Source organism: Euleptes europaea, chromosome 11, assembly GCF_029931775.1.
Source record: "Euleptes europaea isolate rEulEur1 chromosome 11, rEulEur1.hap1, whole genome shotgun sequence".
Classification (NCBI taxonomy): Eukaryota; Metazoa; Chordata; class Lepidosauria; order Squamata; family Sphaerodactylidae; genus Euleptes; species Euleptes europaea.
In genome coordinates this window covers 77145181-77165181 of record NC_079322.1, presented here as the reverse complement: position 1 = coordinate 77165181, position 20001 = coordinate 77145181, and positions in this window count along the sequence as shown.

Sequence of the window (20001 nt, the reverse complement as noted above, 5' to 3'; positions counted from 1 at the left end):
GAGCGATGGACTCGAATCTGGAGAGCCGAGTTTGATTCCCCACCCCTCCACATGAGCAGCAGACTCTAATCTGGTGAACCAGGTTGGTTTCCCCACTCCTACACATGAAGCCAGCTGGGTGACCTTGGGCTAGTCACAGTTCTCTTAGAGAACTCAGTCCCACCTACTTTGCAGGGTGTCTCTTGTGGGGAACGGAAGGAAAGGCAATTGTAAACCGGTTTGATTCTCCCTTTAGTGGTAGAGAAAGTCAGCATACAAAAACCAGCTCCTCCTCCTCCTCCTCCTCCTCCTCACTAGGGATGCCGCACATTTCACCACAAACACAATCGACTTTCCCATGTTTGAAGATGACTATCAGTTGCAAGCCAATGGCTCAGATGGTTTGGTGAATACAAACAGCTGCGAATGCCTGCCAAATTGTTTCTTGAAAGACGGTGCATGCACAAAGATGCTGCTGGTTCAAACTGATTGGTGGCCATTGGCATTATTCAGATGAACGCTGAAGGGCATGGTTTTATTGAAACAAAGCATTTATTGGGCAACTGATTCCTATGCTTTGTGAGTGATCTCCTTCATGGGAAGGCGTGGGGAAACCAACCCGGTTCACCAGATTAGAGTCCGCCACTCATGTGGAGGAGTGGGGAATCAAACCTGGTTCCCCAGATCTGAGTCTGCCGCTCATGTGGAGGAGTGGGGAATCAAACCCAGTTCTCCAGATTAGAGTCCACTGCTCATGTGGAGGAATGGGGAAACCAACCTGGTTCACCAGATTAGACTCCACTGCTCACGTGGAGGAGTGGGGAGTCAAACCTGGTTCTCCAGATCAGAGTCTGCTGCTCCCGTGAAGGAGTGGGGAATCAAACCCGGTTCTCCAGATTAGAGTCCACCACTCCTAACCACCACACCACGCTGGCTCTCAGTGGTCTCACATCACTTCCAGTGCACCCAGGTTTGCTATCGAGCACAGTGGTTGTTTGCTTGGGATGTTGCTCCTCACCCCCTGCTTGTGGGCCCCCAAAGGAATCCGGCTGGAAATCAAATGCTGCCCAAGATGGACATTGGCATATGGGGTAGGAGTAGATGACCTTTGGATGGCCCTTTCCATCATTATGACTCCATACATTCCACAGAGGTCCCTCGCCTGACCCACTTCACCATCATAAAGGCTTGCCTTGTTTAGGACGGTTTCACCGCCAGCAAGCTGTTAATGTTGGGCAAATCCGGTCATTGGTCACGGCAATTATTTGTGCCCGTGGGGGACGGCAATCCCCCCCCTCCATTTTAAACAATAATTAATCAGGCAGAACTGGAAAAACATTTCCCTTCAATCTCACCCCAACCACATACCAGGAAGAAAATTGCTTTATGGCTTGGGAGTTGCAAGATTTCACTTCAAAAGGAGATTACAAAGTCCTTCTATTTATTCGATGTATTTATTGTTTCTTAACGGTTTCAATGAGGCTGTGCCCTCCCCAACCCCTAATGAAGCTTCTCGAGTTTGATTTGGAGAGCTGATTCGCGCATGGAAAGGATCCAGGTTCACGGGTGCACCTGAATAGTTCTTTCCAATGGAACACCTGACTGGCAACTCCGGAGGTGACCTCTGGAACGTACACTTCTCTGCACAAGTCAGGCGCACTCATTTCATAACTCACATCAGAATAGGGCTGCCAACCTCCAGGTACTAGCTGGAGATCTCCTGCGATTACAACTGATCTCGAGCTAGGGTTGCCAACCTCCCGGTACTAGCTGGAGGTCTCCTGCTGTTACAACTGATCTCCAGCTGATAGAGATCAGTTCCCCTGGAGAAAATGGCCGCTTTGGCAATTGGACTCTATGGCCTTGAAATCCCTCACCTCCCAAAACCCCGCCCTCCTTAGGCTCCACCCCAAAAACCTCCCGCCAGTAGTGAAGAGGGACCTGGCAGCCCTACATGAGAACCAAGCATTGGGAAAGCACAAGCAAGTCATGCATTTGCAAACCCCTCCCCTGTAGGGTTGCCAGCAGTTGTAATAGCAGGAGATCTCCAGCTAGTTCCTGGAGGTTGACAACCCTAGCTGGAGATCAGTTGTAATAGCAGGAGATCTCTGGCTAGTACCTGGAGGTTGGCAACCCTACCCCACCAGGCGGTTTGTAATCCTACTTGGAGGAAGGCTGGGATAGAAATAGGGTTGCCACCTCCAGGTGGTGGCTGGAGATCTCCCAGAATTACAACTGATCTCCAGGCGACAGATATCAGTTCCCCTGGAGAAAATGGCTGCTTTGGCAATTGGACTCCATGGCATTGAAGTCCCTCCCCTCCCCAAACCCCACCCTCCTCAGGCTTCACCCCCAAAATCTCCAGGTATTTCCCAACCCAGAGCTGGCAAGTCCTAGATAGAAATTCACTAGGCAGACTGGGGGTTTTAAGATTTTGAACCTCCTGTCCCCTGTTCCTGTGGCCTGCTCCCGGAACAAGCATTCTCGGTTTCATGATGAATGCAACGTTCAGGCTATGCTGTAGAACAGAATGGGAGAAACCTGTTCATCTAGGCCAGTGGTTCCCAACCTTTTTTTGACCAGGGACCACTAGGACTTTTTTGTTCAGTGCAGGGACCCCAAGGTTCAAAATAAAAATTCTGAGAATTTGAAAATAAACTTTAATCATAACTGTTAGTTAAACATTAAGCTTAGAATAATATTTGAATATATATATTTATAATAGAGAACTTTTAATTGAAAATATTAATTTATTATGGGTTTATAACTTTGTTTCGCGGACCTTAATTTAGTTCTTGCGGACCCCTGGGGGTCCACGGACCCCTGGTTGGGAACCAGTGATCTAGGCAGTAGCAAGTGGGCCAGAGGCCATGACACAGGTGAAGATCATAGGGGCAGACAAGACCCCTCCTCATGCCATCTCCAGGTTGGGAAATACCTGGAGATTTTGGGGGTGGAGCATGAGGAGGGTGGGGTTTGGGAAGGGGAGGGACTTCAGTGGGGTATAATACCATAGAACTTACATTCCAAAGTGGCCATTTTGTCCAGGTGATCTCTGTCACCTGGAGAGCAGTGGTAATAGCGGGAGATCTCCAGCCACCACCTGGAGATTGGCAACTCTGGTGGTACCATGGTCAAAGTGTTGGACTGGGTTCTGGGAAACCCAGGTTCGAATCCTTACTCTGCCAGGGAATCTTGCTGGGTAACCTTGGGTCGGTCACATACTGACAGACTCCCCTACCTCACTGGGTTGTTGTGATGATAAAATAAAGGAGAGGCGAGTGTCGTAAGCTGCTTCGGGCTCCTACTGGGGAGATAAGCAGGCTATAAGTACAGTGAATGAATAAATAAATGGGGAAGGATTTCTCTTTGAGTCTGAATTAAGTGACGCGCACTCAGACCTTTGCGCTACCGCGCATCAGCTCTGAGTCTCCGAAAAGTAAAGCGACGGTTATTTGCAGAGGAGAAAGAGAACCACAGTCCCAGGATGGGGTTTTTGAGAAGGCTCTGCGGGACGAGCCACATCACAGGAAACAAAGAGGGATTACGCTAATCCCACTAAAGTATAAGCGGCTCTCTTGAGGGCAGCCATGGCTGCAGATTAGCAGCCGCCAGATGAGTACGAGCGATAAAACGTGGGCTGCCCAGATGTAAACTCAAGATCAAGAGGAACAGGACGGCCAGGAGCCACCCGGCCGCTCCGCTCCGCTGTTGCGTCCCACAACAAACCCCATCCAAAACCGGCCTCGTATCTCACCTAACTCCAGCCCTGCTGGAGATAGAGTCGCCGACCTCCAGGTGGGGCCTGGAGACCTCCCGGAATTACAACGGATCGCCGGACTCCACTAATTATTTATTTATTACTTATTTGTCTAAAACATTTCTTCCACTTCTCCTGGAGGAAATGGCTGCTTTCAAAAGTGGACTGCAGGGCATTAGACCTTTCTGAGGTCCCCCCCCTCCCCTCCCTAAACGCCACTCTTCCGGGCTCCATCCTCAAATCTCCAGGCGTTTCTGAACCAGATGTTGGCAACCCGAGAGAGAAAGCTGAAAAGCTGTAGATCGGAAGTTGGCAACCCTAGGTTGGACCCAGGCAGAAATCATCTGTGCCACTTTACTATAGGGAACTGTGTGCCCTCGCCTCGATTGCCAACCTCCAAGGGGGCCTGAAGATCTCCTGAAATTACACTTGACCTCCAGATGACAGGGATGGGATCATTTCCCCTGTGAAAAATGGCTGCTTTGGGTATGTGTGTGTGTGTGTGTATGCTATAGGGTTTTCAACCTCCAGGTGATAGCTGGAGATCTCCCGCTATTACAACTGATCTCCAGGTTACAGACATCTGGAGAAAATGGCCCCTTTGGAAGGTGGTCTCTATGGCATTGTACCCCACTGAAGTCCCTCCCCTCAGCTAACCCCGCCCTCCCCAGGCTCCACCCCCAAATCTCCAGGTATTTCCCAACCTGGAACTGGCAACCCTCCTGGTGATGGTTTCATACCCTGTATTTGCTTCTTGCAAGAAGGACAGGCTTGGATGTAAAGAAAATAAAATATAATTTTGCAGTCGGGGGCTGCGATTTTCTTAATATTACGTGGGAAACGTAGAGTGTTTGGAGGTGATACCTGTAACTTCATTTATGCGCACAGTTCTGACTGTCAAGTCATCTGAGAGAGACAGCGTGGCATAGTGGTTAAGTGCGGTGGACCCTAATCTGGTGAGCTGGACCCAGTTGGTTTCCCCACTTCCCTCCGAACTCTCTCAGCCCCACCTACCTCATAAGGTGCCTGTTGTGGGGAGAGGAAGGGGAGGCCATTGTAAACTGGTTTGATTTTCCTTAAAAGGTAGAGAAAGGCCGTTTATGCATGGGTACTTTCACTCACGTTCGCCCCCGGTCTGTCTCGGTTGTTCCTTGGAGTTATGCATGAGTTTTCCCTCCATTAGAGATGACCTCATGCCCAGCCCTCACAATGTTCGGGTCTTCCCATTCTTCTGTTAACCCGACTCTTCCATCTTCCCTGAGCAAAGCCCAGGTGAAATCCCAGTGCATAAGGCAAAGTGTGGGGCACGCAAGTTTGGTTTTGCTCACAGCCAATTACAAAGCAGCATGTCCAGAGGCGGAGGCTGAAATGCTTCCTGCTTCCTGGGAGCTCTTTCTGAGCAGAAGCTTTTTAAAACCGAGGCTTTGATTTCTCCCCCTCTCCTTTCAGATTGCTCCTTTTTGTTATTGTTGTTCTTAAAATGTTTTTTTATGGGGCAATTGGGTTTTTTTGGGGGAGGAATCTTCTCTCCCAGTGAGCACTGCGAAGTAAGCCTATTACAAAGCAGCATTTAAAGGGACGGGGACTTGATTTGAGCTTGGGAGACTGCTGGTGCAGATTCCCAACAGGAAAATGTGGGTCCAGCGGGCAACAAACCTCAGGTAAAACTCCCGTGCATAAATGACCAAAGTTGGCATATAAAACCAACTCTTCTTCTTCTTCTCATCCACTGAGATGCAGCTATTGCTGTATGTTAGCACTGTATAAAAAACATTAAGATAGCATAGCATGCTTTCAGGAGGTCTGCTGCAGATTCCATAAGGGCTATAAAGATATACTTTATCTGAGCAGCATCTATTGCGCCACCATAGAATATCTTCCTCCATAAAAGCTGGGCTCTGTCAGGAAGCAGATGCACTGGGAAAGCTATAGTATCGGATTTGCAGAAGGCTCTGGCTATTGTTGGCAAGCCCTGCCTGGAAAATTGGGGACATTTTACCCAGGCCAAGGATGTGTGTTGATAGCATTCAACGTCCGAAGTCTCTCAGCTTCATTTTTGAAAAAGCAGGCGGCTTCTAGTTGCTGCGAATGTTGAGGGGACAACTCTAAGCAGAATTATACCTTTCTTTGCCCGCAACTCCTGAAGAACTGCCCGCAGCAACTGAGATCAAACTCAACATAAAAAAAAAAATCAACTGGCAATTCAAAATAACTAAATAACAGCAGAAAAGAGCATTGGATCTGAGCATTGGTACTGAGACAGGAATCCCAGGTTCCTATTCAGTCCTGGAGAATGCATTGATTTGAGCTTCATTATTACTAATTCAGAAGAAGAACTGAATTTTATATGCCGACTTTCTCTACCGCTTAAGGAAGAATCAAACCGGATTACAATCACCTTCCCTTCCCCTCCCCACAACAGACACCCTGTGAGGTAGGTGGGGGCTGAGAGAGCTGTGACTAGCCCAAGGTCATGCAGCTGGCTTCATGTGTAGAAGCAAGGAAACAAATCCGGTTAGCGATAAAGCTAACTCTTCGGGAGGCAGATTGCTGCGGGGTTTCCTTATTCAGTTGCACTCTCCGTTTGTAGCAGTGTTTGGGTTAAACTCAGACAGAGTCTTGATCTGAAGTTAATGTCTTTCCAGTCATTTCCTTTCCAATGTTTCTATCATCCTACGGTAATCGCGGTGCCGGCGAAAGTGTTATGTTACACTTTGATGTGTTACATTAATGCCATCCATATTTTTCTAAAATTGAGAAAATATGCGGTTTTCGTCGAGTATTCTGATAACACAGTCGATGTCTTCAGAGTCTCTCTGCGGGTTTTAAAAAGAAGCTGACTCATTCTTTCTGGGCATTGATTGTGGACACTGCCAGTGGGCAGGAAGGGTCATAGCTCAGCGGCAAAACGCATGCTTCACATGCAGAAGGTTACAGGTTCAAATCTTAGCACCTCTAGTTTAGAAAGACCGAGGGGTGCCAACCACCAAGTGCAACCGGGAGATCTCCTAGAATTACACCTGATTTCCAAATGACAGAGATCCGTTCCACTGAAGAAAATGGCTGTTTTGGAGAGTGGACTCTATGGCATTATACCCTACTAGAGTTGCCAAGTGCCAGGTGGTGGCGGGCAAGCCTCCCTCAATCCACCTGGCTGCCCACCGACCAGGTGAGGGTTGGCGGACAACACGTGCACGTGCACCTGCCTGCCACACCACGTCACTTCTGGTTTACACCCGGAAACACCACATCACAACGGGCCTTTTACCACTCAAACTCCCAGTTGGCAGCCATTATCACTAGGCTTGCCAATCTCCAGGTAATAGCTGGAGATCTCCTGCTATTACAACTGATCTCCAGCCAATAGAGATCAGTTTGCCTGGAGAAAATGGCTGCTTTGGAGAGTGGACTCTATGGCATTATACCCTACTAGAGTTGCCAAGTGCCAGGTGGTGGCGGGCAAGCCTCCCTCAATCCACCTGGCTGTCCACCGACCAGGTGAGGGTCGGCGGACAACACGTGCGCCTGCCTGCCACACCACGTCACTTCTGGTTTACACCCAGAAACACCACATCACAACGGGCCTTTTACCACTCAAACTCCCAGTTGGCAGCCATTATCACTAGGCTTGCCAATCTCCAGGTAATAGCTGGAGATCTCCTGCTATTACAACTGATCTCCAGCCAATAGAGATCAGTTTGCCTGGAGAAAATGGCTGCTTTGGCAATTGGATTCTATGGCATTGAAGCCCTTCCCCTCCACAAACCCTGCCCTCCTCAAGCTCCGCCCCAAAAACCTCCTGCTGGCGGAGAGGGGGGACCTGGCAACCCTAATTACCACATCCTGGGGCAGGGAGTTCCACAATTTAACTATGCCCTAAGCAGGCAGTCTCCACTTTAATTGGGGAGATTATTTGGGGAGAAAAAGCGAGAGGGGGTAACTGGGATCAATAACCTAGGTATACTGGAATAGTCCTGGGTGAAAACTCTCAAATGCGCAGGCAGTGGTATAATTAAAATAGGTTTTATTGCAGAATTCGCAGCAGGAGGGGTCCGACTGCATACACAGTAGAATCTCTGACAATTCCCAAGTGGATTTCTCTACTACCAGTTCCCTCCCATTTCACCAGGGGAAAGCTTTGGGAAGGCTGGGGCACTGGAGCAAGCTGGAACTGAGTTCCTTTAAACTCGGTCTTTCCATGATTTCTCAGAAAAATTCAGAATGAACCCGAGGTTTTTCCGCGAATGTTCCGAAAAAGCTCAGGGGAAAACAACTGGCTCATTCCAGGGTGAGCCAAAAGGGGCGGAGGAGGAGGGAAGGCTGTCCATCACTTTACTTCTTGTAAAGCACTGGTTCCCAACCAGGGGTCCGTGGACCCCCAGGGGTCCGCGAGAACTAAATTAAGGTCCGTGAAATTAAGGTCCCATAATAAATTAATATTTTCAATTAAAAGTTCTCTATTATAAAAATAGATATTCAAATATTATTCTAAGTTTAATGTTTAACTAACAGTTATGATTGAAGTTGATTTTTCAAATTGGCGGAATTTTTATTTTGGACCTTGGGGTCCCTGCAGTGAACAAAAAAGTCCTGGTGGTCCCTGGTCGAAAAAAGGTTGGGAACCACTGTTGTAAAGTATTTTCATGTTAGGACATTGCTAGGAGAGCCAGCGTGGTGTCGTGGTTAAGAGCAGTGGTTTGGAGCGGTGGCGCCTGATCTGGAGAACCGGGTTGGATTCCCCACTCCTCCACGTGAGTGGCGGACGCTAATCTGGTGAACCAAGTTGGCTTCCCCGCTCCTACACATGAAGTCAGTTGGGTGACCTTGAGCTAGTCACAGCTCTCTCAGCCTCACCTACCTCACAGGGTGTCTGTTGTGGGGAGGGGAGGGGAAGGCGATTGTAATCCGGTTTGAATCTTCCTTAAGTGGTAGAGAAAGTCGGCATAGAAAAGCCAACTCTTCTTCTAGTGACTCCGCAGATTTCATGTCCTGCCAGAATGAACGGTGACGTTCGGAGTGCAAATCTGTTTTGAATTGCTGGGTCCTCTCCAAGCTCCAGCATGATTTTTTGATCAACAAATTAGTGTGAGAATGAAATTTCATGCAGAGATGATGCCAGGGCTGGGGGGTGGGTGGGCAGCCTGTGCTCCACATCTGGAACTAGCCCACTTTTGAGTGTCAGTGACAAACATCAGCTTTTTGGCAGCCAGAGATCCAGATGTCGGAGACTCCGACCCTGCAGTTCTTAAGCTGTTTATCCATTTTTTGGGGTGGGGGGAGGGGGTTGCATCGCCCCCAATTCAGTGCTGCAGACTAGCATGCTGATGTTCCCAACGCATTTTAAACTGGCTCGAAGGTTGGATGCGAAGCTCCCGGACCTCAGGTTGCCATTGGCTCACCGCTACCGCGGCAGGAGGGAGGGAAGGCAGCATGGTATAGTCTGACCAGATCAGGCTATACCATGCCGCCTTCCCTCCCTTCTGCTAAGCAGGGTCGGTACTCGGAAGGGAGACCACCAACGAAGACTCCGCAGAGGAAGGCAATGGAAAACCACCTCTCCTTTAGGAAACAGTCCAGTTGGGGCCAGTTTTCGGTTTAAAGAGCAAGCTCCCACAGTAGGGTTGCCAGGCCCCTCTTTGCCACCGGTGGGAGGTTTTTGGGGTGGAGCCTGAGGAGGGCGGGGTTTGGGGAGGGACCCTATTGGCAACCCTAGCTTGCCCACATGTTGCAATCTTCCCTGTCCGATACCCACAAATTCTCTTGAGCATATTCAGGGAGCTGATGGGGGAATGTTTTAAGCATGTAGGCGGTATCAGGCTGAGCATGGAAGCATTTGCCCTTCGGCTGTGCTGATGGGGTTACTATCAAATGGTGATCCCGCTTGGTCAAATCATTTGAGGAACTGCACAGAAAGCCGACGGCTTCAGTCCGACATGTAATATTTCTACTATGATTGCCAACCTCCAGGTTGCCATGTACGGGATTACTTATCCAACAGAGCAGTAACAAGAAGACCTCTACTATCCACGTTGCCAGAGCTCAATGCTACTGTGACTGTTCCAACGTCTTCCAGACGCAAGTTGGCGAGACACTCGCAAAAGACTTTATTGATTTGAAATGCTTGTGATTCAACAGCACATATGTGAATTGATATGATTTAGAATTTATATGATTTTGATATCACTAATGAATACATTATTTGGAAATGCATATGCCTAATTGAACTATTTTCCTAGTGAATGTTTTCTGCTATTTTGGGTTTTGCTAACCTCCAGGTACTAGCTGGTAATCTCCTGCTATTACAACTGATCTCCAGCCGATAAGAGATCAGTTCCCCTGGAGAAAATGGCAATTGGACTCTGAGGCATTGAAGTCCCTCCCCTCCCCAAACCCCACCCTTCTCAGGCTTACCCCAAAAACCTCTGGCCAATGGTGAAGTGGGACCTGGCAACCCTAATTTCTACACATTCCTAATTGCATAGCTGATGGGTTGTTGTATTTCTTCCTTCCAAAAGGCTCTTTTGTTTCATGGGCTGCACTTCCCAAACTCAAAATATCCCTGACACTGCTTTCTATTTGTAGAACAAAGAGGTGGAGCAGAAGAAACGGATGGTTTTTTCCCCCATTTCCCTCTTCGGGCTCTTCAGAAACGATCATATGATTACAGAGGAGGAAGCTATCACCCTGAGTCAGCTCGAGGTCAGGCAGCATCTCTCCGGGGTTGGTGCTGCAAAGCCGGCAGCTTGATGGCGAGATACCATTTCCTTTCTTGCTTTCTCAGCTCCATGGAGCAAAGATGGTGAAAAAGAAACAAGAAACAGGGTGGCGGGTGGCGGAGAAACCACCATGTGACAGTTTGCATGCTTGGATCTCCAAGGGGCCTATCAAGAAACCGGACCCACGTATCCCAAGAGATTGGCTCGGCTTCATTAATTGCCTTCCTCATTAGCTAAAAAGTTCCGCAAAGGGGGATAATTGTACCGCTGTAAACATTTACCTTTTGATTTTTTTTTTTTTAAATCTCTCATTCTCTTCCTTCCTGCACTCACTTGTGGGTTCATTCTCTCTGCCGATGGTCATTAGCCAAGTTAAATTATTAATTGTCACTTACTTATATCATCCATCTACAGGCCACTTTACAGTGGGGAAGAAGACCATTCCCTGTCCTGAAAAGCACATTTTAGAATCTAAAACTGGACCCGAGGAAGACAGTAAAGGGAAGGGAGGGGGGCAGAGACAGGGAGAAACAGAGAATAATTACATATTGTTATCAGGATTAACCAATGGCTTCTTGATAGGTTCAGAAGCTTTGCAGCTGGATGGACCTCTTACTGAGGTTGGACTGAAAGTGAGGAAAGAAAGAAAGAAAGAAAGAAAGAAAGAGAGAGAGAGAGAGAGAGAGAGAGAGAGAGAGAGAGAAAGAAAGAAAGAAAGAAAGAAAGAAAGAAAGAAAGAAAGAAAGAAAGAAAGAAAGAAAGAAAGAAAGAAAGAAAGAAAGAAGAGTTGGTTTTTATATGTGGACTTTCTCTGAGAGAACTGTGACTAGCCCAAGGTCACCCAGCTGACTTCATGTGGAGGAGTGGGGAAACAAATCCAGTTCACCAGATTAGCGTCCGCCACTCATGTGGAGGAGTGGGGAATTGAACCCGGTTCTCCAGATCAGAGGCCACCACTCTTAACCACTACACCATGCTGGTGAAGAAAGAAAGGAAGAAAGGAAGAAAGGAAGAGAGGGAGGTACTATTATCAAGTTCAGCTCTTGTCTACGACTGGTTTGCTTCTAACATCCTCATTTTGATGTTGTTTTTCCCTTGTGAGAGACAAACCCGAAGTCTTTATTGTCACATGCTTTATTGTCACATCTTTCCCCATGCTGAATTCCACCCTTTATAATTTGCATATTTTCAGTGTAATTTTGTGTGTCGGCTGTATAAAGACGGCGTATAATGCACTGATTGCAACAGAACAGTGTCAAAGAAACAGAGAAATCATCATCAGCGATAAAAATCAGACAACCCTAAAGTATTAACTGCGACAGCTTTGCATGTCTGGGATAATCACATGGGCAATCCCCAGCCAACCGGGGGTCGTTCAATGAACTGGCCAGTGCCGTGACACTATGTGGGCAGTTGGGTGGTTATGTTACAAAAATAAAGGCAGCCAGGTCCAGATTGGGGGAACACTTTTTTCTTCTCAGTGCATCACGGGATAAATCAACTGTGAGTCATCTGATTTCCATGCATCGGGGGGCAGCTTCCAGCTGGGAAATTCCTGGAGATTTGAAGAAGAGTTGTTTTTTCTACCCCGCTTTTCTTTACCTTTAAGGAGAATCGAAGCAGCTTACAATCACCTTCCTTTTCCTACTCCCCACAGGTGGAGCCTGGGGAGGGCAGGGTTTGGGGAGAATAGAGACCTCAGTAGAATGGGATGTCCCATCGTCCACCCTCCAAAGCAGCCATTTTCTCCAGTGGAAATCATATTTGCAATATGGCGATTGGGTCCATTATTCCCTATGGGGAAACTTTCGATGGCTGGGGAGATATTTTTAAAGGTACAGGCACCAGAACTGTAGTGGAGCTACCCCGAAGTGACAAAGGGTAGCTCTAGGAGTCGCCGAAAACTATGGTTTTACCATAGAGTTTCTAGAGATTCCTACAGCTACCACATACTACTTCCAGTTTTTTAACCGGAAGTGACAATATTACACCTTGCAATGTTGCCCCCTGAAGTGTAAGGATGTGACTCTGGCCACCAAGACTAGATTAATTCATGCCATCATATTCCCTGTTACTATGTATGGGTGTGAAAGCTGGACAATGAAGAAAGCTGATAGGAAGAAAATAGATTCCTTTGAAATGTGGTGGTGGAGGAGAGTGTTACGGATACCCTGGACTGCCCAAAAAAACAAATCAGTGGGTTATAGATCAAATCAAGCCTGAAATGACCCTAGAAGCTAAAATGACTAAACTGAGGCTGTCGTATTTTGGTCACGTCATGAGACAACAAGAGTCACTGGTAAAGACAGTCATGCTAGGAAAAGTTGAGGGCAGCAGGAAAAGAGGAAGACCCAACAAGAGATGGATTGACTCAACAAAGGAAGCCACAGCCTTCAGTTTGCAAGATCTGAGCAAGGCTGTCAAAGATAGGACATTTTGGAGGACTTTCATTCATAGGGTCGCCATGAGTCGGAAGCGACTTGACGGCACTTAACACACACACACAATGTTGCCCCCTACCATGTCCTTGCCCCCAACCCTTCTGCCAGGTGCCAGGGACAGCCTGCCAATCCTACTTGCTAGTTTACTGGGAAAGCTCTCAGACGTGCTGACCCCCCCTCTGCTTGCAACCCAGTGCTGTGTCTGAATGCTTGTCTTCTAGGCAGTTCCCTAGGGACATCAATCAGTATGGCGGATTCTGCCTTTGCTGGGAAACAGGAAATAGGAGTCTCTCCAGCCCTGTAATGAGATAAACCTTTCTGCTACTTCCACACTACATCAAGCTCTGCGTGGAACATGTAGCCGTCTCTGCCTTGCAAGCCAGCCTTGGAAACAAAGAATACAATTATCTTCCCGGGCCCGATTTCTTGCTCTTGCTTCTGGTTAATTTCCATCCGACGCCTGGACAAGCCGTGCGCCAGGGCCCTCTCGAGAAAGAGCCGCTTTCGGGAGCCCGTCGATATTGTTCTAAGCAGATTGCTGAGTTTCTGATTTATTATTCCAAGCGTTTGGCCAACGAAAATGTTTCCTTTCCTTAAAGCTTGCCGAGATTCGTAATGCGCCTTGGAATAATGTTCCAGTTGGACCACATCAATGAGGTGGCCGTAAATTACGCAGGGCCCGGTAAAAAGCCGGGCTGCGGCTGCTCTCACATTGTGATGTGAGTCACTGACCCGCAGTTATCGGGTAGCAAATGGCAAACGCATAATGGCCAAATGCAGCCAAAGGACCAGCTGCTTAATGATAGATGGGAGGAAACCGAAATTGTTTCTTTCCCATGCGTGTGTGTTCTCCCAGACTAGCCCCAGTGGTCCCTGTTACAAGGAGCAATTCAGCCACTTCAAACAAGAGAAGAAGAAGAAGAGTTGGTTTTTATATGCCGACTTTGAATCAAACCGGCTTACAAGCACCTTCCCTTCCCCTCCCCACAACAGACACCCTGTGAGGTAGGTGGGGCCGAGAGAGCGCTAAGAGAGCTGTGACTAGCCCAAGGCCACCCAGCTGGCTTCATGTGGAGGAGTGGGGAAACAAATCCAGTTTACCAGATTAGAGTCCGCTGCTCATGTGGAGGAGAGGGGAATCAAACCCGGTTCTCCAGATCAAAGTCCATTGCTCCAAACCACTGCTCTTAACCCATACACAATGCTAGATAATAAAGATGATGATTTGAGTCATTCATCTTTTTGGTTTCTTCTTTGCGCAGCGAGAGAATCTGAAGCCTGAGAATCTAAGGGAAGTCTGGGTGAACAGGGTTGCCAGCTCAGGTCTGGGAAATATCTGGAGATTTGGGGAGGGGTGGAGCCTGGAGGGGCGGGGTTTGGGGAGGGGAAGGAGCTTAGTGGGGTATAATGCCATAGCGTCCACCCTCCAAAGAAGCCCCACATGGAGGCTGGCTGGGCCAAATTTTCACAAGGTTAGATTTTAACTGCAAAAATTATCATTGGAGGGGTTTGTATGGGGGGGGGGGAAAGCTCTCACTGAAAGGCAAATCAACCATTGTGAAAAATTGCTTTTGAAGAAGAGGAGTTGGTTTTTATATGCCGACTTTCTCTACCACTTAAGGAAGAATCAAACCAGCTTAAAATCACCTTCCCTTCCCCTCCCCACAATAGTCACCCTGTGAGGTAGATGAGGCTGAGAGAGTTCGGAGAGAACTGTAACTAGCCCAAGGTCACCCAGCTGGCTTCGTGTGTAGGAGTTGGGAAACCAACCTGGTTCACCAGATTAGCCTCAAGCTGCTAATGGGGAGGAGTGGGGAATCAAACCCGGTTCTCCAGAGTCTACCGCTCCAAACCACCGCTCTTAACCACAACACCATGCTGGCTCTCTTGAGTTGATCAATGTACACTTAAGCCCCAGATAAAGTTACTCTTTATTTCATGATATTTTCTGTTCCCTTCCACTGAATTTTTTCCATAACAGGTGCATTTTTTTAAATTGTTATAGATACATCACTAAATAAGCATTAGGAATACAATTTATGTATACAGGACATGCATCAGACATATACATACCAGTTAAAGTGCAGGTAAATACCATATGACTCCCCACAATCTAGAGAAGCTGTAGTGCAAAGCAAGGAACTGAAACCATTGATAAAAACAGTTGCAAATTTAAAGGGAAATGAAATCAGGAACACTTGTTCATGCCTAGTGTCAAGGAAGGAGGCACATTTGTTCTTTCTATGGTTTCCGTTTGAAGTAGAGCCCTGTGAAATAAGGAAGCACTTTCCTGAACTCCATTCTAAACAGAAGAAGAAGAAGAGTTGGTTTTTATATGCCGACTTTCTCTACCTCTTAAGGAAGAATCGAACTGGCTTACAATCACCTTCCCCTCCCCACAACAGACACCCTTTGAGGTAGGTGAGGCTGAGAGAGCTGTGACTAGCCCACGCTTCATACAGAGGGCCTCGGTCGGAGTTAATGTTCCCACTGCACCAGTTTGCCAGAAGGTTTGGAAGGTTTTAGGGATGACATGCAGCCTGGTTGGGTCAGTATAATCTTGGTACCGTTGACCCATTTCACCACAGCACAAGCGTATATTCTAGGCTTGCCGTGAAGACGCACCACCATGTCCTGGAAGAGAGATGCAGGGAGACAGTGAGGAAGAACCTGGGGTGGAATCGGGCTGTTGCAGTTGGAAAACTCTGAATTAATTACATGAAGGTCTTTTATGCAGGGACGTTTCCCTGTGGTCACCCCTGCCGGCTGCTTTGGGGCTTGCTTTTGATTATGCATGCCTTTTCCGCCTTGCTCTCCCCACACATTTTGCCTGCATTTTAAAGATTCTGGCTGAAACAGCATCTGGAAAACATGGGCAAAACCCGCGGGGAGAGCGAGGCGACCTCTAACGGGCGGAAAAGGCATGCATAATCAAAAGGACGCCCCAAAGCAGTTGGCGGGGGTGACTGCGGGGAAAAGACCCTGCTGAGAGAGTTCAGAGAGAACTGTGACTAGCCAAAGGTCACCCAGCTGGCTTCGTGTGTAGGAGTGGGGAAACCAACCCAGTTCACCAGATTCGCGTCCACCACTCATGTGGAGGAGTGGGGAATCAAACCCGGCTCTCCAGATCAGAAACCACCCTTCTTAACCACTACACCACGCTGGCTGGTGTTGTGAGGATTGAGCACACTGAACACATGAAGCTGCCAAGCGGATGCTCTTCCACTGAGCCACAGCTCCACACAAAAAATGGAGATGAGAAGGGTATAAGCCACTTTGGTCCCCCTCTGGGAAGAAAGGTGGGGTAAGAATAAAGTTAATAATAAATAAATACATACATAAATAATGGAGGTGAACTTCACCGGGAAATACCAAGGAAAACATGGGCAAAACACACGGGGAGAGCGAGGCAACCTCTAACGGTGGAGCTCACTTTTTGGTGTAATGGAGGGACTTCAAGAGATGTCAACTGGCCTGGCTGTTGAGTTCAGGCTGAAGTTTGGTCGGCAATGTCTGTGAATGTGGCTGGTGGTGGGCCTCCTCCAGAGAGTAAGCCCAGGCAGATACCTTGCCTACCGCCATTGTAAAACCTTTGCTCTTTTTTGGGGGAGGGGGAGGGGAAGTTTCAGGGCCCCAGCGATGGTACCTGGTCTCAGTACCATGACCCTCTTCAAGTACTTGAAGGGCTGTCATATAGAGGATGGTGCTGAGTTGTTTTCTGTTGCTCCAGAAGGTTGGATCAGAACCAACGGGTTGAAATTAAATCAAAAGAGATTCTGTCTAGACATTAGGAAGAATTTTCTAACAGTTAGAGTGTAACAGGCTTCCTCGGGAGGTGGTAAGCTCTCCTTCCCGGGAAGTTTTTAAGCAGAGGCTGGATGGCCATCTGTCAGCAATGTTGATTCTATGACCTTAGGCAGATGATGAGAGGGAGGGCATCTTAGCCATCTTCTGGGCATGGAGTAGGGGTCACTGGGGGTGTGGGAGGGGAGGTAGTTTTGAATTTCCTGCATTGTGCAGGGGGTTGGACTAGATGACCCTGATGGTCCCTTCCAACTCTATGATTCTATGAGTCTATGATTCTACCTTAAATAAATGGAGACAGGCAGGATGGTGCTGCTGCAGTCGTCTTGTTTGTGGCTTCCTAGAAGCACCTGGTTGGCCACTGTGTGAACAGACTGCTGGACTGGATGGGCCTTGGTCTGATCCAGCAGGGCCTTTCTTATGTTCTTATGTTCTTGTTGTTTTAGGAAAAGGGTATGGTTGCACAGTCTGGGTTGGGAAATTCCTAGAGATCTGGGGATGGAGCCTGAGGAGGGTGGAGTTTGAGGAAGGCTGAGAGAGCTCTAAGAGAGATGTGACTAGCCCAAGGTCACCACACTGGCTTCATGCGTAGGAGTGGGGAAACAAATCTAGTTCACCAGATTAGCCTCCGTTGGTTTGGGAGGGGAGGGACTTCAATGCCATAGAGTCCAATGGCCAAAGCGGCCATTTTCTCTAGGTGAATTGATCTCTATCGGCTGGAGATCAGTTGTAATAGTGGGAGATCTCCAACTAGCACCTGGAGGTTGGCAACCCTACTGAGGGGGGAAGAGCTATTCCTACATGTTATGTGTGAAGTCATCCTTCACTGCCAGTATGATTACTGGGGGACTTCAAGGGTGTAGGGAAGAAAATACCAACTTGGACCACAGTTACAGGGTTTATTGTAAAATGCACTGGGCTGGAATGGTTTCTTGGCTTGCCGAAAACGCTGTGGTCTGGCCAGAACATTCAAAGGAGGTTGGGGAAGATTCTGGCCTCAGCTATCTGGGATTAGTTGGGTAACGCGAAATGCCACGAACCATTTCCTTCACTGCTAAACGGCCCTTATTTACGTTTCCACTTAAGTCAGCCAGTTTCTTGCAAGACCCCAGGAATTCCAAACACAGACAGCTTGTTAAGATGTACGACAGGACCCCAGGCTTAAGGAAAAGCTGGGATGTGCAAGCGAGAGCGGAGGGTATCTTTCAGCAAAAATGCAAATAGAGCATATGCAAAAACCAACTCTCAAGAACATGGCTCCCTAGGGTGTTTTCTTTTTGCCCATCTGGGTTTTTTTTGGGGTGGGGGAAAGATATTAAAATTGCTGAAAGGCAGCAAGGATTACATCTATATTCAGTTAGCCTGGCTCAGCATACCACCCTCTGCTGAGGTTCCCAACTCTGGGTTGGGAAATTCCTGGAGATTTGTGGGAAGGGGAGGGTGAGATTTAGAGAGGGGAAGGACCTGAGCAGAGTATAATGCCACACAGTCCATGCTCCAAAGCAGCCGTTTTCTCCAGAGGAACTAGGGTTGCCAACCTCCAGGTACTAGCTGGAGATCTCCTGCTATGACAACTGCTCTCCAGCCGATAGAGATCAGTTCACCTGGAGAAAATGGCCGCTTTGCCAATTGGACTGTATGGCATTGAAGTGTTTCTCCTCCCCAAACCCCGCCCTCCTCAGGCTCCACCCCAAAAACCTCCCACCGGTGGCAAAGAGGGACCTGGCAACCCGAATAGGAACTGATTTCTATAATATGGAGATCAGGTGTAATTCTGAGAAAATACCAGCCCTTGCCTGGAGGCTGATGATGATGATGATGATGGAGGCTGGCAATTCTACCACCTGAAGGAGGTTCCCTGTTTCGGAATGCTTTCTTTGAGTACTGCGAGACCTATGGCCTTCTTGGTGGCAGCCCCTTCTGTCTTTGTGGAGCAACCTCTTTGCCAAGTAGAGTTGCCAGCTCAGGATCTGGAAATTCCTGTAGATTTGGCAGTGGCACCAGGGGAAGGCAGGGTTTGGCAAAGGGAGGGACCTCAGGGGAGTATAATTATAATTATTGTTGTTTCTTTGTGGAATTAATGGTATAGTGGTTAAGAGTCGTGGTTTGGAGCGGTGGACTCTGATCTAGAGAACCAGGTTTAATTCCCCACTCCTCCACATGAGCAGCGGAGGCTGATCTGGTGAACCGGGTTGGTTTCCCCACTCCTACGCATGAAGCCAGCTGGGTGACCTTGTGCTAGTCACACTCTCTCAGCCCCACCTACCTCACAGGGTGTGTGTTGTGGGGAGGGCAAGGGAAGGTGATTGTAAGCTTGTTCTTGGGTGACTGCATATCATCTTGTGCTAAGATTAGATTCTTATTTAGGAAGCTGCTTTGTACCTGTAGGAAGTGGGAGGAGTATTTTTTAACATAAATAAAGGGGGGGAATATATCTCCCCAGCTGCTTTATGACTTGCGATGAGAAGTCTGAACCAACAAATAGCTCAAACTTGGTAGCACAGCTGAAGCAAATTAAATGGCTTATTGAGGTACAATAACCAATCCTATTCAGACCGCAGGGCTTTTTATTAATGTGCAACCAGACACAAAAAGTGGTGTTCCAGGGGGGGGAAAATGTTCCATTCCAACATTGGCACAGTTCGAAAATTCACATTGTGCAAAGTTTCTGTTAACTGACGAAAAAAGCAATAACCAACTTTTGGAGAAGTTGACAGGGCTCTGATAAGGACCATCATGCGCACACACAAGGAAAAGGCACCAGCGTGTTGTGGTGGTGCCTGCTATGCACACGAATTGTAATCGCACGGTTCTGTGCCGTTCCAAATTTTCCATTAAAAAATATTCAGCGAATGTAATGGAACCTTGGAGGCTCAGAGAAAGGCATCGCTGGTTGCTATGCAAATAGTCCCACAGACCCAGAATAAAACAGAGTGGTGATGGGTCAATGCAAAGACATTTGGAATAGCGGGGAGAAAAAGATGACAGTACTTAGGAAACTGTTCATTGAATGTCCCATCCTGTTGATGTAGACGAGCTGGAGCAAGTCCAGAGGAGGGCAACAAAGATGGTGAGGGGTCTGGAGACCAAGACCTATGAGGAAAGATTGAAGGAGCTGGGTATGTCTAGCCTGAAGAGGAGAAGATGGAGAGGGGATATGATAACCATCTTCAAGTACTTGAAGGGTTGTCCTATAGAGGAAGGTGCTGAGTTGTTTTCTGTTGCCCCAGAAGGACGGACCAGAACCAACAGGTTGAAATTAAATCAAAAGAGTTTCCATCGAGACATTAGGAAGAATTTT